A 24,173-nucleotide genomic window follows, 5' to 3' on the forward strand; every position below is an offset into this window, starting at 1 on the left:
TGCTGAGCAGCGAGAGGCTGTGATACTATGGCTGGCCCGGTACATTGCTGCAGATGGCGAGCGAGCGGAATGGGTCGCTGCTCCACGGTTGGGCATCCGGAAGGCCACATTGAATTTTGTAGCAAAGTTCTTCTGGCTGTTGGTACGCAACAGAGTGTCGCCTACAAAAGCTGACAATCAGGTCACTTGGGACAGAGCGGTGATGGTTGCTGCATTGGTGGCGGGAGTAGAGATCGACTTTGCCCGAATGCTGCTGGCAGAGATCCACGAGAGAGCTTTCAGGACCTCCACTACTTACCCTTTCCCCTGTCTGATCTTTCACTTGTGCAGGGACTCTGGAGTGCCAATCTGGCATTGTGACAGGCTAGTCCACCCTACAGGGGCATTGGACATCGGCCTTATTCGGGATGACGCAAATGTGGCTGCACCTTGCAGAGAGCCCCAGATTGAGGTACCCCCCTTGGGCTCCGATCTTGCAGACACTGTAGGGCAGGCACAGGGCGGTGACCCCATTATCCCAGACCACACCGACACAGTCCCAGGCTCCTCTTCTCAGGCGGCTAGTGTTGCTCCTAGTTCTTCCCGGTCCACACCTCAGTTAGGAGCGACGGTTGTCCCGATGGCTAGAGTACAAAAGTTAGAGGCGCAGATGGCCACACTGCTGCATCACATCCAGCCTTGGATGCAAAGGTCGATTGCCGAGTCTGAGGCTAGAATGGAGCGCAGGATGGAGGGGATGATGGACCGTAAGGTCCTGGCGGTTAATAAGCGGCTTGACGCCTTTGAGTTGCGAGTCCTCGAGCGATCAGTTCCGGCCACAGACTTATCTACTTTGCAGGCTGACATAGCTAGCCTCCGGACTGATGTGGATGCTATTCTTGCTGCACCTTCAGTTGAGACTCAGGCTGCCCCTACTGCACTGTCTGATGATACAGTGCTAGATGCTCTATTCAGTGGCATCGCCGAGGAGGGGCCTGCACCGACACATGCCAAGGGCAAGCAGCACCGCTCTCATCGCACGGAGGAAGAAAAAGCTCAGAAAAGACAGCGTCGGCAGGAGAAGGAGGCTAGGAGGGCTTCGATTGCAGACGAAGAGTTACGCCAGCAGAGGGTGCATGAGAGAGCTGCAGGGGCATCGAGCTCTGCCCCAGTTGCAGAGGATCAGCCTATTTTGAGAGGCGTTGCGAGCACCACTGATGGTGCGGAGCGTTTGATAGAGAGCACTACTGAGGGTGCTAGGATTGCTGAGGTGGACACTACTGAGGGTGCCCCCACTGATGTTCCAGAGGGCTCCGGGAAACCGGACCCCCCTGCTTGTTGATGATTCGCCGGCGCTTTGCGCCACAGGTTTGCTTCACTCAAATCAATTCACTTTTACTGTCTATGTATGCATTGTGGACAATTGCATCTATTTTTGTTGGGGGTGGGGTAAATGGATCGTGAGTGATAAGGTGAAGTCTGAGTAACCCAACTCATGAATCCTCTCTTGGGGTTTTCTTGCCTGTGTTCTTTTGCCCCAAGAGACTGTTTAATTTTTGTTGAACCGGCATGTCTTAGGATTGTGTGTGTAGAAGCATGATACAGAATGAAGCATGATGGATTAGGAAAAATGATACCCGTCAGATTCTGGGTTGTATGCTAGAAGTAGGCTATGATTTGTTGATTGTGTTGGCTCTGAGTATGACATAGTAACAATCGACCTGATTGCATGATTAAACCTGAAACTTGAACTGGGTAATCTGATAATCTGATAATGAAACTATGTGCCAGGAGTGGTTGAGAATCATTGACTGTTCAAACAGTTTTGTGCAAAACTAGAACTTGCCCGGTTAGTCCTGCTAAGACAATTCAATCTAGAGGATAAGAAGTGATCATAGGTCGTTGTTCAGAAAAATCCATAAATTGCCTAGAAGGATTCAGCCAAATGAAATAATTGTTCCCTTTGATCCAACTTTGAGCCTAAAAATAAACCATTTCTTTCTAAAACCCCGAACTCACTTTCCCATAATCTACTATGTTGGCCCCGGTCCCTCCTTGGACATGTGCACTTTGACTTAGGCCAAAAGCCCAAGTTGGGGGTGGCTAATGTAAAAAAAGTAACTTCAATCTTGGCCCTGACCTGACATCAGGTATTGTGCACCTCAACTGACGGAAAATCCATAAGTTGAGGGTGGCTATGAAAGAGGAAACTTAAAGAAGAATGGGGATGAAAAGAGTGAAAAAAATAAAAAAAGATAAAAAATAAAAAATAAAAAATGGGGGAAACGGAAGGAAATGATGTGAATTATTAAAAGAAAAAGGAGCAATAAAATAAAAGGAAATTGAGCTACAAAGTTTAAAGTCACATCCGTGGTTGAAGAAAATCAAGGGAAAGCGGTAAAGCAATAATATGACAAAAATAGGGCGAAAAGAGGTTAGAAGCCTAGTGTAATGACGAGGAGGGCAGAAAGTCACTAAACAGTACCCAAATGCACCACACCTGACCCTGAGCCTACGTTACAAGCCAATAAAGTCCTATAGTGATCCTGGAGTCTAGTTTGAAGAGTCTGAGCAGTGAAAATAAGGGCAACCTTATGGCAGTAAGCACTAACTTTAGTTGAAATCATTTCTGAGTGTGAGTGTTGAATTAATCCTTGTACCATGAATGAAATTAAATTTTTTTTGCGAAAAGAGGATTTCGTTTGAAGTAAGGGCACTGGTTACATCGTTGGAAAGTTGGTACCTGGGTGACAGTGAGAAGGTGTCTGTTGTGTGTCAGTTGGTTGGTCTGTGTCATGATGTGATCCACATGAGTTGGCTTGTCGAGTCTAAGAGAACGAATGTGCACCCGAATAATAAGGAGGTAGAGAGCCATGTGATTGCTTGAGTTAGAAATGATTGCTTCTATACAAGTGTCGTTTGGAGTTCTAGTGTGTCGCTTGAGGACAAACAACGAATTTAAGTTGAGGGTGTTGATATACCGTGAGTTTACGGTATTTCAAATACATTTCACTTACAAGTTGTGTGTGTCTAGGGCCTTTTTTATATTGGTTTTTATGTGTTTTATCATGTTTTGCAGGAAAGGTGTTCAAGCGTGAAAGTTTAGAGACAGCTGAAGGAAATGCAAAAAAAAGGAATCCACGGAGGTCATCTACGGACCGTAGATCCATTCACGATCCGTAGGTGATGACCGTAGATCAGCAGGCATGGTGTTGAGGAAAAATCAGAGAAATCTGACCAAGTGTGGAACCACGGTGCCCATTGACGGTGCATAGATTGATCTACAGACCGTACTGTTGATCCGTAGAGTGAGACTGTGAGGGTTCTAGTACTTGATTTTTGAAGATTCTAAGTATGGAGCTACGGAAGGGATTGATGGACCGTAGGTCGATCTACGGTCCGTGCTGTTGGTCCGTCGTTTGCTTCAGAGAAGCTGATTGTTGGATGTTGAAATATTTTCTAAGTCTCGAGTGACGGAAGGGACTTACGGACCATAGATCCATCGACGGTCCGTAACTCAGTCTCGTGGATCAAAGACGCGTACCTGAACAAAACTTTCCTTAATTTGTTTCCTTTTTTATTTAGGATTTGTTTTCTATAAATAGGACATGTAAACCTCGTTTTTGGGGGTTAGACACTATTATTCTATTTTTGCTTTGTAACTTTGGAGATTAATTTGCAACCCTAGCAATTATTGATTTCCCAAGTTCGTTTTGAAGATTTTGGCTTTGCAATTCAAGTTAATTTTCTGGGTTTATCATTCTCTTTACGTAAGGTCATGATTTCTTCATCTACAATTATGAATTGTGTTCTTGCCAATATGAGTAACTAAATCCACAACTAGGGTTGTGGGAACCATGATCGATTAACAAAGTATGAATAGTAAATAAGCAATTCTTGACTAGTATTTTGCATGCATTGATAATTCTTTCGTTTAGAAGTCTTTTTAACGGTGGCCAACGTTAGAACTCGCCTTGTTACTACTTGCCGGACCAAGGAGGTAATTAACAAGAAAAGAATTATCAACATAGATTTAGTGTGATACTATCTAATAGGCTAGTGTCGATTGGTGCGAAGTAATAACTAAGCCAAACATCGATTATGATGTCTAATATGAGGTAAAGGTAAGGGTTAGTAAATTATACACACGTAGCCGGACCAAGGTGCGGGGTGAAATTCTCTAGATGCCGGACCAAGGATCTAGAGATACCTAACTTATCACTTTGTGTGTAATACACTAGAAAAGGATTGCTATTACTAGGATTACTGTGTTATGAGATTATGGGGAACACGTATACCCTAGTTATTTCTCTTATCTTGATAACAACCAAAGTTGAGTTTAATTATTGACTACTTATTAAGTTCTTACTATTTGTTTCACACAAGCACAACCCCCCTTTTTATTACCTGTTTCTGGAAATAATTTGACTAATCGAATATAATTGTTGGTTAAAAGTAAAGTCTAAATCATTTTCCTCGTGGGATCGATCTCAACCTACAAGTTGGGTTCTTTACTTGATAACGATCGCTTATGCTTTTGAAAGGAGGTGTAATTTGAGCGTATCATTGGCTTAGTCAATCTATCAACCACTACCCAAATAGAGTCAAACTTCCCCAAAGTCTTGGGAAGACCAACCACAAAATCCATGGCTATCCTTTCCCACTTCCATTTCGGAATTGGCATTCTTTGAAGTAAATCTGTAGGCCTTTGATGTTCATACTTCACTTGTTGGCAATTTTGATACTTTGCCACAAACTCCGCTATATCCTTCTTCATGCCCGGCCACCAATAAATTCACTTTAAATCTCCATACATCTTAGTCACACCCAGATAAATAGAATACCACGAACCATGAGATTCTGCCAAAAATTTCTCCATCAAGTCATGTACTCTAGGAACACATATTCTCCCCTTGAAATTGAGCACACCATTCGCATCAAGAATGGTCTCTTGTGCCTTACCAATCACAGTTTTCTTTCTAAGCTCCTCCAAATTTTCATCCTCGAATTGTTTGGCCTTGATCTCCTCATTGAATGTGGCCCTTGCTTCAATACTAGCTAAAACTCCACCTCTTTCTGATATGCCCAACTGTATGAACTTAGACTCTAAGATCTGAATTTCATTAGCCAAAGGTCACTTGGATACACTCAAGCAAGCTAAACTACCCATTCTCACCGCTTTTCGACTCAAAGCGTCTGCCACCACATTAGCCTTGCTCGGATGGTATTGAATGGTGACATCATAATCTTTAAGTAACTCCATCCACCTTCTTTGTCTCAAATTCAAATCCTTTTGAGTAAACACATGTTGCAAACTACGATGATCGGTAAACACTTCACACTTAACACCATAGCGGTAATGCCTCCAGGTCTTAAAAGAAAACACTACCACTGCCAACTCTAAATCAAGTGTTGGATAATTCCTCTCATGGACCTTCAATTGACGCGTGCGATAAGCTATAACATTCTTATACTGCATCAACACAGCACCCAAACCAGAATGTGAAGCATCAGAATAAATAATAAAATCTTTACCTTCTACCGATAATGACATGATAGGTGTGGTGGTCAAGAGAATCTTGAGCTTTTGAAAGCTCTCCTCACATTTTTCAGTCCATTCAAATGGTATCTCCTTTTTGGTCAAATTAGTCAAGTGAGTGGCAATAGAAGCAAAGTTCTTCACAAACCAACAATAATAGCTAGCGAGCCCAATAAAACTCCTAACTTCCGTCATAGAGCTAGGCCGAACCCAATTCTTAACCGCCTCAATCTTTTGAGGATTACCATTACCCCTTGTTTTGAAACTACATGCCCCAAGAATGCAGCCGAAGTCAACAAAAATTCACACTTTGAAAATTTAGCATACAACCTTTGTTTCCCAAGAACACCCAAAACAATACGAAAATGGTTGACATGCTCTTCCTCTCTTTTTGAATAGACCAAAATATCATCAATAAAAACTATAACAAACAAATCAAGGAATAGTTTGAACACCCCATTCATCAAACTCATAAAAGTTGCAGGCGCATTGGTCAAACCAAAAGACATAACCAAAAACTCATAGTGCCCATAGCGAGTTCTAAACATCGTCTTGGACACATGCTCAGGCCTAATTTTCAACTGGTGGTAGCCAGACCTTAGACCAATCTTAGAGAAATCTGATGCACCTTGCAATTGGTCAAAAAGATCATCTATTCGAGGCAAAGGATATTTGTTTCGAATAGTGACTCTATTTAATTGCCGGTAATCTATACACATTCTCATACTACCATCATTCTTCTTAACAAACAAAACTGGAGCACCCCAAGGGGAAGCACTAGGACGAATAAATCTCATGTCAAGAAGCTCTTGGATTTGAGCCTTAAGTTGTCTTAATTCTGCTGGAGCCATGCGATATGGAGGGATGGAAATGGGACGAGTACCAAGCTCTAAATCAATGCAAAAATCTATATCTCTATCCGGAGGCATACCAGGCAAGTCATTAGGAAACACTTCTCTAAATTCTGACACCACAAGAATAGACCCAATGGATGGAGCCTCAATCTCAACATCCCTAATATGAGCCAAATAAGCCAAACAACCCCGCTCTACTAATTTACTTGCCCGAATAGAGGATATAATCTTAGGTTGCTTAAGCTTGTACACTCCTTGCCACTCTAATTTTTCCCTTCTCAGAATTTCTAGAGTTATAGACTTAGTATTACAATTAAGCATGGCATAATAAGGGGACAACCAAGTTATGCCTAAGATTATATCAAAGTCAGTCATATCCAAAATCACCAAATCAGCCTAAGTCTGAAAACCTTAAACAAAATAGGACAAGCACGATAGACATGGGTAACTATGACAGACTTTCCAACTTGGGTAGAAACATGGATGGGGGCATCAAGTATATCACAAATCATATCAATTCTGAGGCAAATCGCACGGATACATAAAATTAAGTAGAACTCGGATCGAACAACACATTAGCTATCCGGTCACAGACAAGAATAGTACATGTGATCACCGCGTCAGACGCCTCTGCCTCGTTCTTGCTTGGAAAAGCATAACACTGAGCCCTATAATCTTGACGAGCCACTTTCCTGCCTTGTTGCATGTTACCCCTGCATGCGTCACCATTTCCTCTACCTCCACGGCCTCGCTGATTACCTCTTCGCCCACCTTGTGGACATCCTCGACCATTATTACCATTCCCCACGAATACCACTGCTCTAGACTGTTGTTGCGCGAAATCTAACACACGTGGGTGGGGACAATCTCTCCTCATATGCCCAAGTTCACCACAGTTGTAGCAAGTACGATCAAAAGATGGTCTGTCGCCCGTCGAAGGCGAGACTCCCTGGCTATCCTGAAAATTATGAGATGGAGTTTTCGAGTCATTACCTGCAGAGACGGGCATAGTAGACTGAATTAGCTTGGCTGCAAGCGTTGGCCTTCCGAACCCCTTGGAATAAGAACCTTGAAAGTTACCCGAGTTCTTGGCCCTTTTTGCCCATGCCTTAGCTTGACCGTCTCGCCTCACCCCCTCCACTTTCTTAACATAGTATGTTACCTCATTAAAGCTCCTCCCTGTAGAAGTCATATGAACAGATAATACTTGCAACTCAGAATTTAGTCCCCTAATAAATAACTGGATCCTCTCCTCCTCAGCAGTCACCAATTGAGTAGCATATCTAGACAAAGCATGGAACTTAGCCTCATAAGCAGCCACAGTCATACCACCTTGCTCTAAATCCATAAACGCATCCTTCTTGCGATCCCTCAAAGTCCTAGGCACATACTTTTCTAGAAACAGAGCATGAAATTGGGTCCAAGTGAGTGGAGGTAAAGTTGAAGATCTACATTCCATGTAAGCTCTCCACTATTGCTTAGCCTTACCTTAAAGTTGAAAGGACACAAACTCAACCCCATGATGATGGACAATTCCCAACTTATGAAGCCTCTCATAGCAATCTAAGATAAACTCATAAGTATCCTCATTCTCAGAACCAAGAAACATATGAGGCTTTAGCTTCAAAAACTTAGTCAACATTTCATGCTCATTATCAGTCATAACAGGACCCAACAAAGGACGAAAGAAAATATCATTACTTCCAGTCCCACCCACCTTGGGCGCAGTGCTAGCAACGGGAGGATTAGTAGGAGCTTGAGTTGTTTGAGCCAAAGGAAGCACTCCAGGACCGACCAACCCTTTCAAGAATGACATGATCTGCCGAGCTAACACTGGGTCTATGGGGGGAACAGCAGTATTCTCAGCATACACCTCTTCCTCTTGTCCCACATCCTCAACATTCTCAACATCAACATTCTCCTCTTCAATCTCTTCATAATGCGCATGAGGGTTCTCATTCACAGGAGCATTCTCAACAGAAGCTCCATTCCCAACAGGCGCTACTCTTCCACGGCCTCTACCCCTAGCTCTTCCTCTACCCCTACCTTGACTGCAACCTCTCGCTGCATATTCCTCAGCTGGAGCATTGACGGGAGCTACGGGACTAACGTCGTTGAATCTAGTATTAACTATCTGCGAACAAAAGAATGACGGAGGTTAGATACTAATTTAAATCGCCAGATACCAATTGGAATCAAGTCATAGCACGAAAAGAGACAAGAGAAAATAGAGAGATTTCCTAAAGTCCTATAGCCTCTCGAAGAAAAGTAAAGGCGTCCCCATACCGTTCCGCAACACTCTGCTAGAGTCATTTTGGTACATCGAGATCAACGAACCCAAGCTCTGATACCAACTTTGTCACGACCCAGACCGTCATTATTGGTACCCACACTAACACTCTGATTGGAGAACCACTACTACAACCCAATCCAAGCAACTAATCTAAAAACTAATGCACTTAAGTATATGAAAGTAGAAATATTAGCTAAAACCTAAAGTTCCCATAAACTTCAACAAAAGATCTAACAACTAACAATGCGGAAGAAATAACCTAGAACTTGAAAGTCAATGTACCAAAACATCTATTGTTCAACAAGTCTAAACAAGAAGGGATGCAACCCCAATCTACTGAACTAATCAACTAACTAGAACAAATATCTAAGTACGAAAATGGTGGACATAGACGAAAGAGAACTCATGGCATCCCGAAAGAATTGGCTCACCCTTGAATTCGAACAACGATCACTGATCTCCTAAGCGAGGTTTGTCAGTAGCCTCTTGAAGATGCCCTGTACTCAACAAAAATATGAGCAAGTGCAGTATCAGTACACAACCATAGTTTACTAGTAGGATCACGCGGCTATCCCACTAATTGCAACATAAGCAAGTCAAGACAACAATATAATCACATGCATATATATCAAACATATACAATATTATCAACATAACGAACAACTTCACATTTCACAAGATACCCAATTAAGTCACGTCATTAGTCCTCTCATTGAACCCAAACCAAAACAGTTAGCATACCGAAACGTGGTACCCGATCTAATAATTATGTCGGAACGTAGCAATCGATCCCATAGTTATGCCGGAACGTGGCAACCGATCCAAGTTAGTTATGTCAGAACGTGGCAACCGATCCATTCAATACACCGCAATCACAAACACAAGTATATCTTTAAGAACATACATTTAAGTCGTGATTTCATGACAATCATCATTCATCTATCTCATTTACAACAAATGCGATCAACATTGCAACATTCATACATATAAGAGTATCATAATGAAGCAAGAACAAGCATACATCACACAATCATAGAATCACAACCATCACCTACCTCAAAACAAGCTTGAAACCCTAAGAAACTTGATCCTTCCCTTTCTGGATTCATTCCGCTTGTTCATGGTCTATAAACAATCAATATAACACGGAAATCAACAAACAATCACTAATTACCTGAATTACTAACAATTCTATGAATCCTAGATCATACCCATGATCCCAAGTATCCAATTTAGGGTTGCTTCTACCATAGAATCTAGATCAAAACCATCCCCCATTATTAATTATCTATTCTATTACGTTCTAGGGGTCGAAAAATGGATTCGGGGAGTTAAAAGCTTACATTTAGCCTCAAGAATGGTGGAAAATGAGTAGGAGTCGCCTGGGGTTCATTCTTTAGCCCTAAAACTCGTAATGTGCATAAAAAGTTGTTTAGAGGTTTATTAACGACCTTAAGTCGCTTCGAGCCCGCCACAACGGCCCTCATCCCACTATAGCAGCCCCGACAAGGCGCTTGCACATATTAGTGAGCTATTTTAATAATTCTAAAATCCCCACTTCAGACCACACCTCTAACCCATGACGCTCAAAAAATACCCTCCACGCTAAGATAATTTTGGGAGTTCTATTCACCCGAATTTAATTTCGTAAAGTCGTACGGATTCCTTAACGAGTTATCTAACTACTCATGTAGTCAAATTCATAAATAATTCAACCGATTGTTACCAGATTTCCCTACACCTTAAAGACTCTGATTTCATCCAAATCTGGACTAGGTTGGAAAAATCCAACTACTACGAAAAAGTTTTTCGACCCCAAATTTCCCCCCGTTGCCATTTCTATAACGACGGGAATAGGTCGTTACATTTAAGCATCCTTACAATTTCAAGTATCCAGAATTGTACCAGTTATTGTTTTTAATGTTTTAATCATCAAATTAAATGATGTTATTTCTGATAAACAATTTGTTTATATTAATCATTCAACCAAAATTAATAGATAACTTCAATGACTTGTATTTGAAGTTCTCTTATATATCTTCCTTGATTAGCTTCTATGCATTATTTCTATTTTTATTTTTAGGCATCCGGTATCTGAATCTCACTGGTCTGACTAAGCACAATACATTTGATAATATGTGAGTGTTAAGTAGTAAGAGCATCAAGAAGATTTGTGGGTGCCCCTAGAATCTTACCACCAACATCAGGGAACCATTCAAAGCCAGGAACAATTGTGACATCTCCATTTTTGCTAACCTGAATCGAATATTGCATCAAGTGCCCCTTCATCTTCTTGTACTCATCTCCTGAAAATGCATTCCAGTTGTATCTATGTTGGGAAAATGCGGACTAACACAAAAATATATATGGTCAAATGATAGAAATAAAATGGGAAAATAATGACACCAATAATTTTACGTGGAAACCCTTTTAAATAAGGGAAAAACCACGGGTCAAGAGGAGCAACTGATATCACTATAGTAAGGAATTTTACACTGTGTAGTCACAAATACAATACTCAAAGTGACTACTACACACTCAAAAGGAATAACACTCTTTTGATTTCCACCTTACTAAAATATCGCTCACACTCTATTTTTCTTCATAGACTGTTTTTCTTATATAGACTATGGGATACCTCACTTTGCTCTAAAATTATATTTTTTTTCCTCTCTAACTTGTTGTGTTCTATAAATGAGCAAATGAGCTCCTTTTATTGATGAAATTTATAGCTAATGATGTCACCAATGACATCATGAAAATACTAAAGTTTCAAATTTTGCAACTATGTAGTTATCTTGGTAAGATTTAGTTGGTATGTAGTTGTACCAAAGTGAGACTTTAATAAAATGGGGCTGGAACCCCAAAAATCTCCCCATCTAGTCCCATGCACCAGAAGGAAGTATCTACATCTTCTTTAGAGAGATCATACCCACAAACTCTTTTCATAACTCGTACTTGTCTTTTGGTATTGTCTTGGTCATCATATCTATAGGATTTTCACTTGTGTGGATCTTTTTGACGTGAAATGATTCACTCTCCACTTTCTCACAAATCCAATGATAACGGACGTCGATGTGTTTTGTCCTTGTATGATACATGGAGTTCTTGCTCAAGTCTATTGCACTCTGGCTGTCACAATAGACAATATACTCAACCTAATGCAAACCAAGCTCTTGAAGAAATTGCTTTAGCCATATCATATCCTTGTCGGCTTCAGTTGCCACAATATACTCAGCTTCAGTTGTAGATAGTGCAACACACTTCTGCAACTTCGACTGCCATGATATACCTCCCCCTAAAAAAGTAAACAAATATCTAGTAATGGATTTCCTGTTATCAAGGTCACTTGCCATATCAGCACCTGTATAGCCCTTCAAGATTGGATCTGATGCTCCAAAACACAAGCATTCATCTGAGCTTCATCTAAAATACCTAAGTATCCATTTCACAGCTTCCCAATTCTGTTTTCTCGAATTGTCGAGAAATCTACTGACAACACCAACTACGTGAGCAATATCAGGTGTAGTGCATATCATTGCAGACATTAGACTTCAGATGACAGAGGAATATGAAACTTTGGCCATGCTCTCTTTTTCCTTCCTAACTGTAGGACACATCTTCTTTCTCAACTTCATATGACCAACAAGAGGTGTACTAACAATCTTATCATTTTTCATATTGAAGAGCTCTAGTACACATTCAATGTACTTCTTCTACGAAAAATAAATCTTCTTTTCATCTTTGAGACGAGTAATTCTCATGCCCAAAATTAGTTTAGCATGACCCAAGTCTTTCATTGCGAAAGACTTACACAACTCTTTCTTCAACTCGTCAATCTTGGAAGTATTTCTGCCACCAATTAATATATCATCCACATACAACAAAAAGGATGGTAAAACCATCGTCAATTTTTTTTTGTACAAATACACAATGATCTGATGAAGTTTTCTTATAGCCTTTCTCCCCCCATAATATATTCAAACTTCTTGTACCACTGTCAAGGAGTTTGCTTTAGTCCATAAAGGCTTTTTATGAGTTTGCACACAAAAAATTTTACCGTTTACTTTGAATCCCTCAGGTTGTTCCATATAAATCTCTTCTTTTAGGTCACCGTGAAGGAAAGTCGTCTTCACATCCATCTGCTCAATCTTTAAATTAAGACTAGCAGCCAAACCTAGAACCGTACGAATCAAGGACATTATCACAACAAGAGAAAATATTTCATCAAAGTCAATACTCTTTCTTTGACCAAATCCCTCAACAACCAATCTAGTTTTGTATCTGGGCTTCAAGTTGTGTTCTTCAACTTAAACTTTGAACACCCACTTGTTCTTCAAAGCTCTCATGCCCTTAGGCAATTTAACCAACTCATAAGTGTGGTTCTCATATAAAGACTTCATCTCTTCTTGCTTGGCTTCAATCAATTGATCCTTGTGCTCATCTTTCATGGCCTCCTCAGAACTTTCAGGTTCTCTCGCGTCAGTGAGTAACACATACTCATGGATGAATAACGAGAAGAAGGAACCTGCTGTCTTGAGGACCTCATAAGCAGAATATTTGATTCGTCCACAACTTCATGAGCAGGAGGATCATCAATAATAACATCATTGTTATATCAACATCAACATGTTGATTCGATACATGATTCTGGGTGTCACCATGGTTATCAAGACCAACAACATCATGCACACTTGTGTGAGGAACTTCATCTAGATGAACTATGTCATCAAAATTTGAAGATTCTAGCTTCTCCGCTTTTTCAATATCTTCAATTGTTTGATTCTTCATGGAAATGATAGCACGACTTTTCACGAGTTTCTTCTCAATTTGATCATATAGCCTATAGCCAAAATCAACAAGGCCATATCCAATGAAGATGCACTGCCTTGTCATGATATCTAACTTTGACCTCTCATCTTTCGGCACATGTACAAAAGCTTTGCAACCAAATACTCTCAAATGGTCATAGGAAACATGCTTTCCATACCAAACTCTATTTGGAACATCACTTTGCAAAGCAACGGTAGGAGATAGATTAATAACATGTGCAACAGTCAATAAAGCCTCACCCCAAAATGAGTTCGACAACTTTGATTCAAAAAGCAAACAACTAACTCTTTTCATCAAGTTCTTGTTCATCCTCTCAGTCAAACCATTAAGCTGAGGAGTCTTAGGAGGGGTCTTCTGGTATCTAATACCTTGATGCTTGCAGTATCCGTCTAATGGTTCATAATATTCACCACCATTATTAGTACAAATACATTTCAGTTTCTTTCCAGTTTCTCTTTCAACTAAAGCCTGAAACTGCTTGAAGACACCTAACACTTGGTCTTTAGTCTTCAAGACATAGACCCAAAGTTTTTTCTAGCAGTCATCAATAAAAGTGACAAAGTAGATTTCGCCACCTAATGTCTTTGTCTTCATTGGACCGCATAAATAAGAGTGCACTAATCCAAGCAACTTTATCTTTCTCGAAGGAGGGTTAGACTTAAATGAAAACTCTATTTTGTTTACCAGTCAAGCAGTGCTCACACTTTCCTAATTTAGCACTTTGGAAATCTGACAATGATTTCTTCTTGGCTAGAACATTAAGTCTTATATCACTGATGTGGCTAAGCATCTTGTGCGATAATGTTGAAGAGTTATCGCTCTCAACCACATTCACCATATCAATACAAGAAGATGCCTTAGTCCAGTATAGACCACGAAGTTTATTACCACGAGCCACAACCAAGGAACCCTTAATGAGTTTCCATTTTCCATCATCATTGGTACTAATATATCCTTCATCATCCAAAACACCAACAAAAATCAGGTGCAGACGAACATCAAGAGCATGTTTCACATTGTTCAAAACTAGTATAGTTCCAACACTAGTTTCTAAACAAATTGTACCAATACCAACCACCCTAGAAATAGGCTCATTACCCATACTCAAGGTTCCAAAATCACCAGAAGTATAGTAAGATAAAAAATCCTTCCTTGATGTCACATGAGATGCGGCACCAGTTTCCACAACCTAGCTTGACTCATAACAAGCAATATTTATAATACACGCATCAAGGATGGTAACAAGATCTTCGGTGGTGACAGTGGCTACGCAATTTTCAGTGTCATCTTCTTTAGTTTCCTCTTTTTTTTGTTCTCCCTCTTCAACTTCCTGCAGAACTTCTTTGTGTGCCTTTTCATGCCACAAAGATAACACTCAATATCCTGAAGTCTGCCTCTGGATTTTCTCCTATTTTGTTCTCTATTATGAGAACCACGAATTATATTTCTTCCCCTAGGGCAAGTCACTAGGATATCCTCGAAGAAGAACCCAGAGATTTCTTCTCATCTCTTCGTTCAAGACACTACTCTTGGAGGAATCCATAGAGATCACACCATCCGGAGCAGAATTTGACATCAAGTTCTAAATGTTTCCCAAGAGTCTGGTAGGGAACCAAGTAGAAGCAATCCTTGAATTTCTTCATCAAATTTGATGTCCATATATAGTAGATAATTGGTTCATGATCCCCTGGAAATTATTCAGATGGTCTATCATCGGAGAACCATCATGATACTTTAAACTCAGCATCTTCTTTATTAATAACATTTTGTTGTTGCCAGTCTTCCGAGCATACAAACTTTCAAGATGCTCCCATAGGGTTCGAGCATGTGTCTCCCCATAAATATGGTTCAACACGTTATCGTCAACCCATTGCCTAATGAATCCACAAACATGTATGTGCAACAGATTCCACTCTTCATCCGTTTTATTATCAGGCTTTACAATGGTAAACACTGGTTTGTAAATGTTTTTGACATAAAACAGATCTTCCATTTTCTCCTTCCCAATGACATAATTAACACCATTCAAAGTAATCATTCTACTTGTGCTGTCTTCCATCGTTTTCCTCAAAAAGAAATATAGTTATTGCAAACCAAAGTAAATCTTTTCTAATGTGGAAGTTTAGACTGTGTTGCAACCACAGAGCATACTCAGATAAAACCTTTGCTATGATACCTGTTTGTTGGAAAAATACGGACTAACACAAAAATATATATGGTCGAATGATAGAAATAAAATGGGAAAATAATGACACCAAGAAATTTACGTGGAAATCCTTTTAAATAAGGGAAAAACCACGGGCCAAGAGTAGCAACTGATATCACTATAGTAAGGAATTTTACATTGTGTAGTCACGAATACAATACTCAAAGTGACTACTACACACTCAAAAGGAATAACACTCTTTTGATTTCCACCTTACTAAAATATCACTCACAATCTATTTTTCTTATATAGTCTATGGAATACCTCACTTTGGTCTCAAAATATACTTTTTCTCTCTATCTTGGTGTGTTCTATAAATGAGCTAATGAGCTCTTTTTATAGAAGAAATTTACAGCTAATGTTGTCACCAATGACATCACGAAAATACTAAAGTTTCAAACTTTGCAACTATGTAGTTATCTTGGTAAGATTTAGTTGGTATGTAGTTGTACCAAAGTGAGACTTTAATAAAATGGGGCTGGAACCCCACAATCTAGCCATCTCATTTACGCGTCTAACACATTCCACAGTCTGAGGCTCCATGAATGTGTTCTCCACCAATCCAAGATGCTCAGACCATAGAGACATCAAATAACCATACACCTGGAATATGTTTCCATTCACTTTGCGGTTATAGTCCTAAAATTTCACTTGTATGTATTGCTAGTGTAATGAAAAGAACATTTATATGATATGAAGGGTCACTTTGTGTAAAAAAAAATATATGATAGGTGAAAAACTTAATATTGTTACACGTAGCACATAGTTTGTACATAATGTATTTAACTCGATTCTTGTAGGATTATATTGGGTATGTTGTTGTATTAACTCGATTGTCACTACTAAAAAAATAGTGAATACCGACCTACAAATACCGACCTCCGGAGGTCAGTATTCCCTGAAATACCTACCTAAAACCGACATCCCAGCTTAGGTCGGAAAAAGCTTGGTCGCTATTCAATATCGACCTCTGGAGGTCGGTATTTACTGACCTCTCGAGGTCGGTTTTTATTTTATGTCGGAATATTCATTTTTTTAAATTCCGACCTCTGGAGGTTGGTATTTTTATTTTTGCATTTTGAGATTCTGATCTCTGGAGGTGGGTATTTTTATTTTTGTAATGTTGAAATTCCGACCTCCGGAGGTCGGTATTTTTATTTTTGTAATGTTGAAATTCTGACCTCCGGAGGTCGATATTTTTGTTTTAGTAATGTTGAAATTCTGACCTCCGGAGGTCGGTATTTTTATTTTTGTAATGTTGAAATTCTGACCTCCGAAGGTCGGTATTTTAATTTTTGTAATGTTAAAATTCTGACCTCCGGAGGTCGGTATTTTTACTTTTGTATTTTGAAATTCTGACCTCCGGAGGTCGGCATTTTTATTTTTGTATTTTTGTATTTTTGAAATTTTGACCTCCGGAGGTCGGTATTTTTATTTTTGTAATGTTGAAATTCTAACCTCCAGAGGTCGGTATTTTTATTTTTTATTTTTGAAATTACGACCTCCGGAGGTCGGTTTTCTGCTGCAAAACAAGCAGCAAATTGCTGCAATTTTTAGTTGCCCACCTGCATATTTATACCAAAACAACCCAAAGCCAAATAAACTCCATCCAACCAAAACAACCCAAAGCCAAATAAAATTCATCCAACCAAAACAACCCAAAGCCAAATAAACTTCATCCAAGCAAAACAACACAATATTTTCAATATATACATTAAACTATTTCAAAATAAACTTCTTCCAACTTCAAAATAAACTAAAATACAATCAAATTAAACAATTCCAAAAATATAGAAGTCTAAAATGTCAAATAGATACAACTACTCCTCATCACCCTCATTCTCCTTATCAGACTTACCATTCTCATCACCCTCACTTTCCTTATCAGACTTATCATTTTCATCACCCTCTTGATCAGATTCATCACTGCTGGCCGGACATGGAGGAAGAATATTTCCTGATTCAAAAAGAAAAGTTAGTTGGGCCTGAAGCGCTGCATACCTCTTGTTCTCTACCTCCTTTGTTGCCGCAATATCCTCCTCTCTCTTCCTCTCTTTTTCTTCTCTCTTCTTCTCTCTTTCGGCAAGCTCGGCCAGGATTGTTTCTATTATACATCGAACAACGATCAGGATCCATCTACACAAACAATAATGATAATTTTAATTCCAATGGCTAAATAACATTTGAACTTATTTAAACAACTTAACAACTTTCTAAGTCTAACTAGTTTTGACATATTTATTTTAACTTATTGAAATAACTTAACAATTTTTTAACTTTAACTAGTTTAGTTTTGACTTAATTCCAACAACTAAATCCACCAACTAAACGACATTATTTATTTTAACTTATTTAAACAACTTAACAACTTTAACTAATTTAATTTTGACTTAATTCCAACAACTAAATTCACTAACTAAACCACATTATTTATTTTAAATTATTTAAACAACTTAACAACTTTAACTAGTTTAGTTTTGACTTAATTCCAACAACTAAATCCACCAACTAAACCACATTATTTATTTTAACTTATTTAAACAACTTGACAACTTGAACTAGTTTAATTTTGACTTAATTCCAACAACTAAATTCACTAACTAAACCACATTATTTATTTTAACTTATTGAAACAACTTAACAACTTTTTAACTTTAACTAGTTTAGTTTTCACTTAATTTCAACAACTAAATCCACCAACTAAACGACATTATTTATTTTAACTTATTCAAACAACTTAATAATTTCAACTAGTTTAGTTTTGACTTAATTCCAACAACTAAATCCACCAACTAAACGACATTATTTATCTTAACTTATTTAAACAACTTAACAACTTTCACTAGTTTAGTTTTGACCTAATTCCAATAACTAAATCCACCAACTAAACCACATTATTTATTTTAACTTATTTAAACAACTTAACAACTTTTTAACTTTAACTACATTAGTTTTGACGTAATTCCAACAGCTAAATTCACTAACTAAACCACATTATTTATTTTAACTTATTTAAAGCTAAGTGTCAACACTAGATGGACACAAATCGATCTTGCAAGAAAATCAATTTTGTCATCAATACGATCAACTAATGTTGGTACTTATGCTTAACAAATATATTATTTCTAAATTTAAAGTTAAGTGTCAACACTAGATGGACACAAATCGATCTTGCAAGAAAATCAATTTTGTCATCAATAGGATCAACTAGTGTTGGTACTGATGCTTAACAAACACATTATTCCTAAATTAAAGCTAAGTGTAAACACTAGATGGACACAAACCGATTTTGCAAGAAAATCAATTTTGTCATCAATAGGATCAACTAGTGTTGGTACTTATGCTTAACAAACACATTATTCTTAAATTAAAGCTTAATATCAACACTAGACAGACACAAATCGATCTTTTAAAAAAATCAATTTTGTCATTAATTGGATCAACTAGTGTTGGTACTTATGCTAAACAAACACATTATTCCTAAATTAAAGCTTAGTATCAACACTAGATGGACACAAATCAATCTTGCAAAAAAATCATTTTTGTCATCAATAGGATCAACTAGGTTTCTCCTATTTTCAATACTTCCTCTCTTTGTTCCACTAGTTATTGGGATGTATATGTTACCATGATTGTGTCCGGGGTTGAGAAACCAAGAATTCCAACAATAGTGTTCAAATTTTAATGTGTATAAGCACTTACTTTTTAACTTATCTTAATATACCAAAACGCAAATCATAATGTAATAATATATTATAAGAAAAGTGAGCCAAATTACGAATCATTCACTAAAAGACCACATTCTCCAAACATCAAATTCTTACGCCTTATATCACTTTATATCCATCCTAATTAATCATCACGATAAGTCTTTACCAAATTACACGAGAAGCTAGCAATTTTAATCAAATTCAAGTACTGATTATGGGCAATGGGATCTGGAAACAGAATTGAGCTTGTAACCCTTAAACCTTCAAACACTACGTGGAACAATTCAAAACCAATGAGTTTAAACAGGAAGCCAACATATTAACACAATCGCAAATGGGGAAATCCTAGTAAGAAAAAACTATATCCATCATGGAGAAAAATCACATAATAAAATCAGACAAGTAAAGAGTTTGAATCTGTATAATCATAGTAACAAACATGCAAATCAAAAAGGGAAGAAATTAAGGCATGAGCATTCACAAAGAAGAAGGAAGAATGACACCATAATTTTGTTGTCTATTGTCGTTGACCGGAGCTACTGACCAGAGATGCTAGTTGTTGCTGGCGTTGTCGATTTCTTCACCGGAGAGTAGAGCGGATGCAGCTGCTGGAGTAGCAGCGTTGGAAAAGATAGATGTGACGCCTGGTTGCTGCTGCTGCGTCGCAGTGGCTTCGTGGGTCGCTAGTGGACAGCAGCTGGAGCTGCTGCCAGGTGGTCTTCGCGGCGTCTTCGCCGGTGGAACTACATCGGAGATGGAGCGGCTGTTGTGAGAGGCGAGAGAGGGGAAGGGGAAGAGCGACAGAAGAGAGGAGGGAAGGAGAAGAGGAGAGAAGGGAGAGGAAGAGAGGGACGTCGCCGCCTATAGTGGCCTCGCTGGAGCGGCTTCGCAGGAAGAGAGGAGAATCGAAAGAGCGGCTGCTCTTTTCTTTGGAGAAGAAGAAGAATTAATTGTCTTAGGGTTTTGTTTGGTTTAGAATATCATTCTTTTTTAAAAAAAGTGTTAATACCGACCACGGGATGTCGATATCTTTTAAAATAATTATCTATGTTTAAAAATATTAAAATAAGTACCAACATTATGAAGTTATTTTTATTTAAATAAAATAATAATTTAAATATACCGACCTCTTAAGGTCGGTATTTAATAATTTATTTTAATATAAACTCATCTCTGGTAGATTTTATTAATTAAAATTATATATATATATATATATATATATATATATATAAAAAATTAATTTAACTACACATCAACAAAAGTTTAATTTTATAAATTTAAATTATATACCTCCTAATTATATAAATTTAATTTAATCGATCAACGGAAGTTTATCAATATCAAATTTAATAAATAAATCTCCTTGAATTTATCATCGGTATTTCTTTAATTGATAATGTATTTCATATCTGAACCACTAATATATAAGACTTGATTTGTTAAACTACTCGAGGAGTATATAATCAATGTATTTCATCCTCCGATGAGTTATCTTTTACTCGGAAGTCAGTATTATAATTTTCTTTGTTTTTTATTTTACACAAAATCATCCTCCGGAAGATGATTTAAATAAAATTAAATCAAAATAATTAAAGCGACATCCGGAGGTTGGTATTTTTATTTCATCTAATAATTAAAGCGACATCTGAAGTCGGTTTGTTTAAATTTTCATTTTACACTATAATTAATTGTTTAAAAAATTGTATACTTTTATAAATAGAAAGTTAGATCAATAATCCATATTTAGAGTAGTCGGATTTTATGCAAAATAAAGGAAAAATCAAATTCCGACCTCAGGATGTCGGAATTTTTCCCAGAAAAATGAACTACAATAAAAACCGACCTCTTGATGTCGGTATTATTTTCTCAATTAAATATAAAAAAGACCGACCTCATGAGGTCAGTATTTTATATTATATTATATATATATATATACATATAAAATTTAATTTAACTACACATCAATAGAAGTTTAATTTAATAAATTTAATTTTATCGATCAAGTTAATTTTATATTTTAAAATTATATAGCTCCTAATTTTATAAATTTAATTTTATCGATCAACAAATTAAAGTTTATCAATATCAAATTTAATATATAAATCTCCTTAAATTAATCATCGGTATTTTTTTAATTGATAACCACTAATATATAAGACTTGATTTGTTAAATTACTCAAGGAGTATATAATTAATCAACGTATTTCATACTCCGATGAATTATCATTTACATGTTATCATAATTATATAAATATAAAATTTATAATTAATTGTTATCATGACATTTCTACGAGTATTATCTCGCATTTCATACTCGAATGAATTATATGTTAGCTCTTCACCTCTACATCATGACATGAGATATTAAGTTCATTATTAGACAACGGACTGATAAAATTTGTACATTACTCTAGAAATATAAGTATAATTATCTCCTAATTCATATCAACGTAGTTTCATACTCTGAATATGGATTATAGATATTTTTTTATTTATTCCACGAATTCTAACTTTTTTATTTATAAAAGTATACAAAATTGTTACACTTTTTGAACAATTAATTGTAGGTGTAAAATGAAATTTTAGTATTATCCACAATAGCAAAATTATGATTATTAATAGGAATATTTTAAACAAACCGACCTCCGGATGTCGCTTTTATTAAAAGTAATTAGATTTAATAAAAAATACTGACATCATGAGGTCGGTATCACATTAAATTTTATTAATTTATTACATACTATTTAATTTTACCGACCTCCGGAAGTTGGTATTATAATTTTTTTGTTTTATATTTTACACAAAATCGTCCTCCAGACGATTTAAATCAAATTAAATCAAAATAATTAAAGCGACATCCAGAGGTCGGTATTTTTATTTCATCTAATTACTTTTAATTAAAGCGACATCCGGAGGTCGGTTTGTTTAAATTTTTATTTTACACCTATAATTAATTGTTTAAAAAATTGTATACTTTTATAAATAGAAAGTTAGATCAATAATCCATATTTAGTATGAAATTACGTTGATATGAAAACCGGCAACAAGTAGTCGGTTTTTATGCAAAATAAAGGGACAACCAAATTCCGACCTCAAGAGGTCGGAATTTTTCCCAGAAAAAATGAACTACAATAAAACCGACCCCTTGATGTCGGTATTATTTTCTCAATTAAATATAAAAAAAATACCGACCTCATGAGGTCGGTATTTGATATTAATTTATTTTTACATGCTATTTAATTTTACCGACATACGGAAGTCGGTATTATAATTTTTTTGTTTTTTATTTTACACAAAACCTAAAATATTTCTCAATTTTGTTTTTTATATTTAATTGAGAAAAATAAAATATTTTTATTTATTTATTTGTTTTATAACGACATCAAGAGGTTGGTTTTTATTGTAATACATTTTTTCCGGGAAAAATTCTGACTTCCAGAGGTCGGAATTTGGTTTTCCCACCTTATTTTGCATAAAAACCGACTTCTTGTAAATACCGACCTCTGAAGGTCGGAAATTTTTAGGTCGGTATTCACTGTTTTTTTAGTAGTGTGTTTGGAAGCATGGAGATGATGGATGTCATATGCATATGTGTCAGTATTTTCATGAGAAGACTGTGTTTTCAAACTAATACTTGTCTGCATGCACTGTTTACTGACACTGTTAGAGCTGTTTTCAACAGGAGTAACGTTAAAGTTATTCGATCAAATACCTGCAAGTTTTATGTAGAAAAGATTTTCAGTTTAAGAACTTTTGAATAGTTTATTGAGAACTCCGTATAATTTGTTCTCTCGCACTACCAGTGCTGAAGAATATTTGGCAATTAAGAAAATGCATGTGTTTTCCACAGTTGATGGCTTTGTAGAGATAATTAACCAAGTGGTTGATGGACATGATAAAGTTCATTGCGAACGAGTCCGCAACAGGGATTTTATGTTCAACAACATACCTACACTGCAGTGCCCAACCTTATCAATCTCACTAGCAAAATTGAGGGAAAATCTCGTCAAGTGATTTTGCACACTGCAGATTCAAAGGATTCTATCATCATGGTCAGGTCAATAAAAGAGAGTGGATTCTCAATTATGAACGAAATGATTAAAGATCTCAGACATTCTCTAGCTGTCGTGTCCGAGAAGCAGCTGAGAAATGGATTTATAAGAAGACCAAGTTCAAGTTTTCGTATAGGGAGAACTATCTCGTGGAATCCTACTACTTGGGGTCGAAAAACAGGTCCAGGACAAGATGGTGAGGGGAATGCTGATTATATTTGAAATGTTTTCAGGTCAGCAAAAGAAAAAGTCTTGGCCTCAGATGGATTCCATAGATTCTAAACCATCCAAGAATGATGAGCCATCTGTGACCTGTTCTAATGATGACACGGCGTTAGCAACAGATACCAGCTCTTGCACCAGAGGTAAACAATGATGAAACATTGCTGTTCTCAAGCCAAACTGATAACGTACTACAAGACTTCTGTATGCAGGTAAATGAAACTAGTTAATCCAGCTTCTGCGTTGAAACACATGCAAACACTAACAGTTGGAATTAAACACTGTATCTGCGCGATTTCAGTTAGCATTAACAAAAATCTCACTGTATTTTATAAAAACACGGGTGCTAATAGCACTAAATTGACATGGATGTATTCATCGAGTACATGTAACATCTACACGAATTTTGACCTTAAAACTATTGAACTGATCGTAGGAACTTGACAAGCTATTGTTCTGTTATAGTTTAATGCTTTCAGATAGAC

At 37.2% G+C, this 24,173-nt stretch overlaps 1 protein-coding gene and 1 pseudogene across 1 annotated transcript in view; one reads left to right on the forward strand and one right to left on the reverse strand.

The window, feature by feature from the left end:
- The window catches only part of LOC125865077 (ferredoxin-1, chloroplastic), a 791,835-nt gene that overhangs the window by 246,617 nt on the left and 521,045 nt on the right, over positions 1–24,173 (reverse strand). The window lies entirely within an intron of this gene.
- LOC125865076 (uncharacterized) lies at positions 23,246–23,842 on the forward strand (annotated as a pseudogene).

This window comes from Solanum stenotomum, chromosome 5, assembly GCF_019186545.1.
Source record: "Solanum stenotomum isolate F172 chromosome 5, ASM1918654v1, whole genome shotgun sequence".
Classification (NCBI taxonomy): Eukaryota; Viridiplantae; Streptophyta; class Magnoliopsida; order Solanales; family Solanaceae; genus Solanum; species Solanum stenotomum.